General features: G+C 44.5%; 1 non-coding gene across 1 annotated transcript; it reads right to left on the minus strand.

Moving 5' to 3' along the window:
* Positions 1-427: 427 nt before the first annotated feature.
* On the minus strand, positions 428-534 carry LOC123456799. The gene has a single exon (XR_006634677.1). It is a non-coding gene; the product is annotated as a U6 spliceosomal RNA (small nuclear RNA).
* Positions 535-6,471: the final 5,937 nt, after the last annotated feature.

The raw sequence follows: 6,471 nt of genomic DNA on the forward strand, positions 1-6,471 counted from the left end.
ACTCAGACTCTTATGAGAAAACGCAATTAGGGCACAGACACACAACAAAAACATGCAAGGACACAGGCCTAAAATAGCCATTTGCAAAGCAAGGGAACCAGCTCTGCTCAGGCCTTGAGTTTGGATTTCAAGCCTCCGAAGCTGTGACAACATTGCTGTTGTCTGTAGTGCTTGGTGATTGCAGTGGGAGCTTCTGAGCTTGTATTTCTTTTTAACATTTACATCTTTTATTTGAAATATATAATATATGCAACATCCTACATACTACATAATACATTTTTTCTATTTGAGTGTGAACTCATTAATCAGGATGAGTTGTTATTAAATACTTCAGTATGCTTCCTATCACTGAGCATATTCTCCATCACTACTATAGTAGTTATTCACATATTTTATATATGTGTGTGTGTGTGTGTGTGTGTTTTGAAAAAATATGGAACGCTTCACGAATTTGCGTGTCATCCTTGCGCAGGGGCCACGCTAATCTTCTCTGTATGGTTCCAATTTTAGTATATGTGCTGCCGAAGCAAGCACAGAGCTTGTATTTCTTTTTTTTTTTTTTAATTTTTTTTTTGTTCATTATTTATTTATTTATTTGAGAGCGACAGACATAGAGAGAAAGACAGATAGAGGGAGAGAGAGAATGGGCGCGCCAGGGCCTCCAGCCTCTGCAAACGAACTCCAGACGCGTGCGCCCCCTTGTGAATCTGGCTAACGTGGGACCTGGGGAACCGAGCCTCGAAACGGGGTCCTTAGGCTTCACAGGCAAGCGCTTAACCGCTAAGCCATCTCTCCAGCCCAGAGCTTGTATTTCTTAACAAACAAACAAAACACCTTTATCAACAGGCTCCACACATATACACAATGGAGCCCCATCACAACCCCAAGTTCCCCAGTCTCCTTTGTCCCTTCTTTCCAACTACCCCCCCCTCTAATTTGATGTCATCATTTTGTTTTTGCCCTCCTAATAAGCAGGTCTTGACCACTGTGAGGTCATGAATGCCATGCAACAGTCATTTTCTTTTTGTTTATTTTTATTTTTTTATTTGAGAGCAACAGACAGACAGAGAAAGAGGGAGAGGGAGAAAGAGAGAGAGAGAGAGAGAGAGAGAGAGAGAGGGAGGGAGGGAGGGAGGGAGGGGGAGAGAGAATGGGTGCCCCAGGGCCTCCAGCCACTGCAAACGAACTCCAGATGTGTGCGCCCCCTTGTGCATCTGGCTAACGTGGGTCCTGGGGAATCGAGCTTCGAACCCGGGTCCTTAGGCTTCACAGGCAAGCACTTAACTGCTAAGCCATCTCTCCAGCCCAACAGTCATTTTCTTCTCTGGAAGACAGTATTTCAGAACACTTCTTCCCACACTTTGGCTTGCACATTCTTTCCACCATCTCTTGCACAATGGTTCCTGAGGCTTGGAGAGTGTGATAGAGATGTCTAATGTAGTGCTGAACATTCCACTGTCCCTTCCTTATTTTTATTTTTATTTTTTTGAGGTAGAGTCTCACTCTAGCTCAGGCTGAATTTCACTAAGCAGTCTCAGGTTGGCCTCGAATTCATAGCAATCCTCCCACCTCTGTCTCCCAAGTGCTGGGATTAAAGGCTTGCACCACCTTGCCCAGCAACGTTATCATTTCTCAGTACCTGGATGAGTTCTGAGTCTCCCAAGTGGACACCACCGTCTGCAAAGAGAAGCTTCTCTAACCAGAAGTGAAAGTAGCGTCAATAGATGGGCATAAACATAAATATTTCAAAGGCATTTTGGTGGGCATAATGTAGCCATTAAGCCAAACAACAGTAGTAGCTTCTTAGGGCTTATGAGTTCCCCAGCATAGACTTTTGACTATGTTCTCAATACCAGGCATGACTTCCATCCAAGCAGAAAGCAGTTGGTTTCCCCCATATCAGACATGCCACTACTGTACCAGTTGGGACATTTTGCCTGGCTGGCCAGCCATGCAGTTTGCAGGGTTCACTGATGACTAAGTTCATTGATGACTTTTCTGCCCCAGTTGGCTGCATAGCCAAGCTTGTATTTCTTAACTAACATGGTAGTTTTGCAGGCATTTGTTGAACGTCACTGTGTGTGTATGTGTGTTGAGACAGGGTTTCATTTTCTAACCCAGTCTGGCTTCAAATTTGTGATCCTCCTGTGTAGCCTCCTGAGTGCAGATTACAAAGTATACACCGCAAATTTTATATTTCATGAATACATAGATATTTACATCCAGAAAAGAGGGCGGTCTGGCTTAGGGAGATTAAAAACAAGGTTGGTCTCAAAGACTGGGCCAAGATTCTTCTTTTTGGTACTGAGAATCCAGGTGGGATCCACCAACAGTTTTATTTAGCTAAAATAGCATATATTATGCAATTCATCTCTTTCTTTTTTTGAGGTAGAGTTTCCACTCTAGCCTAGGCTGACCTGGAATTCACTATGTAGTCTCAGGGTGGCCTCAAACTCATGGAGATCCTCCTACCTCTGCTTCTCGAGTGCTGGGATTAAAGGTGTGCACCACCTCACCTGGCATCATCTTTTTTAAAAAAATATATTTTATTTATTTATTTGAGAGAGAGAGAGAAAGAATGGGCACGTCAGAGCCTCTGGCCACTGCAGATGAACTCTGGATACATGCGCCCCCTTGTTCATCTGGCTTACATGGGTCCTGGAGAGTCGAACTGGGATCCTTTGGCTTTGCAGGAAAACACCTTAACTGCTAAGCCATCTCTCCAGCCCGCAATTCATTACACCTTATGTATGTGAATATAACATGAAATCAGAATGGATGGGGGGTCTACTTGCAAGAAGAAAGGGAACCCAAGGGGAGCAGAGGAGGACGGTAGTGGAGAGGAGGGTGAATATGAGCAAAGAACAATGATATGATCATGAATATGTCACAATGAATCTATCACTTAAACATTAATTAAAATAATTTAAAAGTTAAAAAAGTAAATATAATACATAGTTCAATGCAGAGTTATTTAGCTAAATTGACTATTAGTCAGCTTTAGGATATTTTCAATATCTAAAAAATCCCTAGTAACTTTTAGGTACAAACCCTCTTGGCTCCAAATCACCCAGACTGTGGCCATCACTGATCAACTTCCCACATCTCTAGGCTAGTTCTGGACATTTTGTATCCACGGAATCATAAGTATGTATTTTTTTCTGTGTGTGTAGGGTATGTGTGGTGTGGTATGTGATGTGATGTGGCTGTGGTATATGCATGTGTGTGTTCAGATGATGGAGGTCAGAGGAGGGCCTCACTCTAGCCCAGGCTGACCTAGAATTCACTGTGTAGTCTCAGGGTGGCCTCAAATTCACGGCAATCCTCCTACCTCTGCCTCCTGAGTGCTGGGATTAAAGGCGTGCACCACCACACCCGGCTTTTATTTTGCTTTTCATTTTTATTATTTCAAATATTTTATTTTTATTTATTTATTTGACAGAGAAAGAAGGAGAGAGAGAGAGAGAATGGGTGTGCTAGGACCTCCAGCCACTGCAAGCAAACTCCAGACATGTGTACCCCCTTGTGCATCTGGCTAACGTGGGTCCTGGGGAATCGAACTTGGGTCCTTTGACTTTGCAGGCAAGTGCCTTAATTGCTAAGCCATCCCTCCAGCCCATTATTATTATTTTTTAATTGAAAACTTCCATAATTATAGACAATAAACCGTGGTAATTCCCTCCCTCACTTCCTCCTTTGCAACTTGACTTTCCATCATACCCCCCTTAATCAGTCTGCTTTTTATTTATTTATTTATTTTTATTTTTTTGGTTTTGCAAGGTAGGGCCTCACTGTAGCTCAGGCTCTCCTGGAATTCACTCTGTATTCTCAGGGTGGCCTTGAACTCACAGCAATCCTCCCACCTCTGCCTCCCAAGTGCTGGGATTAAAGGCGTGAGCCACTACACCCTACCCTTTATTTATTTTATTTTTTGTTTTTTCAAAGTAGGGTCTTGCTCTAGTTGAAGCTGACCTGGAATTCACGATGTAGTCTCAGGCTGGCCTTGAACTCACAGTGATACTCCTACCTACCAAGAGCTGGGATTAAAGGCATGTGCCACCACACCTGGCTAGCCTCTCTTTTTATTTGATGTCATCATCTTTTCCTCCTATTATAATGGTCTTGTGAAGGTGGTGTCAGGCACTGTGAGGTCATGGATATCCAGGCCAATTTATGTCTGGAGGGAGCACGTTGTAAGGAGTCCTACCCTTCCTTTGGCTCTTACATTCTTTCCACCACCTCTTCCGCATTAGACCCTGAGCCTTGAAAGGTGTGATCAAGATGTTACTCAGTACTCCAGTCACTTCTTCCCAGCACTATGATACCTTCTGAGTCATCCCAAGGTCACTGCCATCTGAAAAGAGAAGATTCTCTACCCAAAGTGAGAGTAGCGTTAATGTAAGGGTATGACCATTAAGAGAAGTACTTGCTGTGTGCCCAGATTTAACATTTATTTATTTGCCCCTGAAAACAAACTCCAGATGCATGCACAACTTGGTGTATCTGGCTTTATATGGGTGCTAAGAAATTGAACCCATGCCAGTAGGCTTTGCAAGAAAGCACCTTTAACCACCGAAACACCCAATTTTGTTTTGGTTTGAGACCTGGTCTCACTTGGTAGGCCTGGCTGCCCTCAAACTTGTGGCAATCCTCCTAAGTGTGGGGGTCACAGTGTGTGCCACCATGCCCAGCTTCCCCATCCCTTTTGAAATTTGTGTGTGTGTGTGTGTGTGTGTGTGTGTGTGTGGCGTCTGCATGATTATGTGCTGATGCAGCTCTCGGAGTGCATGGCTGCCGAGGCCAGGGGAGAATGTCAAGTGTACCCTTCCGTTGCTCATCTGCCTGTTTTTCCTTGAGACAGAATCTCTCAATGATTCTGGATCTTGTCATTTTTTGAGCCCCAGCATCCCCAGGACTGGGGGTGACAGATGTGTATGGCCATGCTCAGCTGTTTATGCGGGTGCTCAGCCCCCTCAACATGTCCTTAACTACTGATTCATCTCTACAGCTCCCATCCCCCATTCCTTTCCGTGACAGGCCACATTGCGTGTATCCACTCCTCCGTTGATGGACATTCTTGGCTGCTCTAAGGACTTCTGTACGAGTCTTTGTGTGCACATATATCTTTGATGGCCCTGGATGAATGCTTCGGAGAAGAGTTGCTAGCTGACATGGTAGCTCTGCTTGCCTTCCCTGGGAACCCCCAAACTGTTTTCCTTGGTAGCTGTGCCATTTCACATTCCCATCAGCAGTGTCTGATGTATCCAGTTCCTCCACTTAATTGCCAGCTCTTGCTGTTCTCTGTCTTTTAAAAACTCTAGCCATCTCTGAAAGGCCACTGAGAAATCCTGTTGGAACTGAGCTGATAACCTCCTCCATGTAGACCAGCTGACAGAAAGCTGGAAGAAGCCATTCTGCATGAAGTTCAATGGGAGAAAGAGGTACCACCAGTGAAGATACTCAACAGTGGACACTGCAAGCCTCATACTTGGCCAGCCAGGCCAAATGAGCCAACGTGTGCAATAGTGGCATGTCTGTCATGGTGGAAACCAACTGCCCTCCAATTGGACTGGAGGCCTGCTCCATGGGGGGAATACATCCCTGATACTGAAAACTTAAAACAGGGGTAGTCATGAGCCCTAGGGGTGTAACATCTGCTGATGTCTGGATAAATGTATATACTATGCTCACCAAACTTTCCCGTAAGCACGTGTGTCAATGTTCATACCCATATATTAACGCTACTCTCACTTTGGGTAGAGAATCTTCTCTTTTCAGATGGATGTGACCTTGGGATGATTCAGGAGGCATCATGGTGCTGGAAAGAAGTGACCGGAGTGCTCAGTATTGTAATATCTCTATCACACCTTCCAAGGCTCAGGGTCTATTGCAGAAGAGGTGGCAGAAAGAATGTAAGAGCCAAAGGAAGGGTAGGACTCCTTACAACGTGCTCCTCCAGACACAAAATGGCCTGGATATCCATGACCTCACAGTGCCTGACACTACCTACACAAGACCATCATAAGAGGAGGGAAAGATCATGACATCAAAATAAAAGAGAGACTGATTGAGATGGGGAGGGGATATGATGGAGAATGGAGTTTCAAAGGGGAAAGTGGGGGAGAAGGAAGGGTATTACCATGGGATATATTTTTTAAATAGATACAAAGTTTATTAAAAATAGGTTGCAACGGAAATACAGTAGAAATGGAAAACTAGAGCATAGCAATGCATGTTGCAAGATGTGCTTTTACACATGTCCACATTTGACCTCACTGTCCAGGGACAGCCATGTCTCCCTCACAATGGTCTTTTTTTTTTTTTTCCATTTATTTGATTTTTCTAGGTAGGGTCTCACTCTAGCCCAGGCTGACCTGGAATTCACTATGTAGTCTCAGGGTGGCCTCGAACTCACGGCGATCCTTCTACCTCTGCTTCCCGAGTGCTGGGATTAAAGGCGTGCGCCAGCAA

The sequence above is a fragment of the Jaculus jaculus genome, chromosome X (genome assembly GCF_020740685.1).
Source record: "Jaculus jaculus isolate mJacJac1 chromosome X, mJacJac1.mat.Y.cur, whole genome shotgun sequence".
In the NCBI taxonomy this organism is placed as follows: domain Eukaryota; kingdom Metazoa; phylum Chordata; class Mammalia; order Rodentia; family Dipodidae; genus Jaculus; species Jaculus jaculus.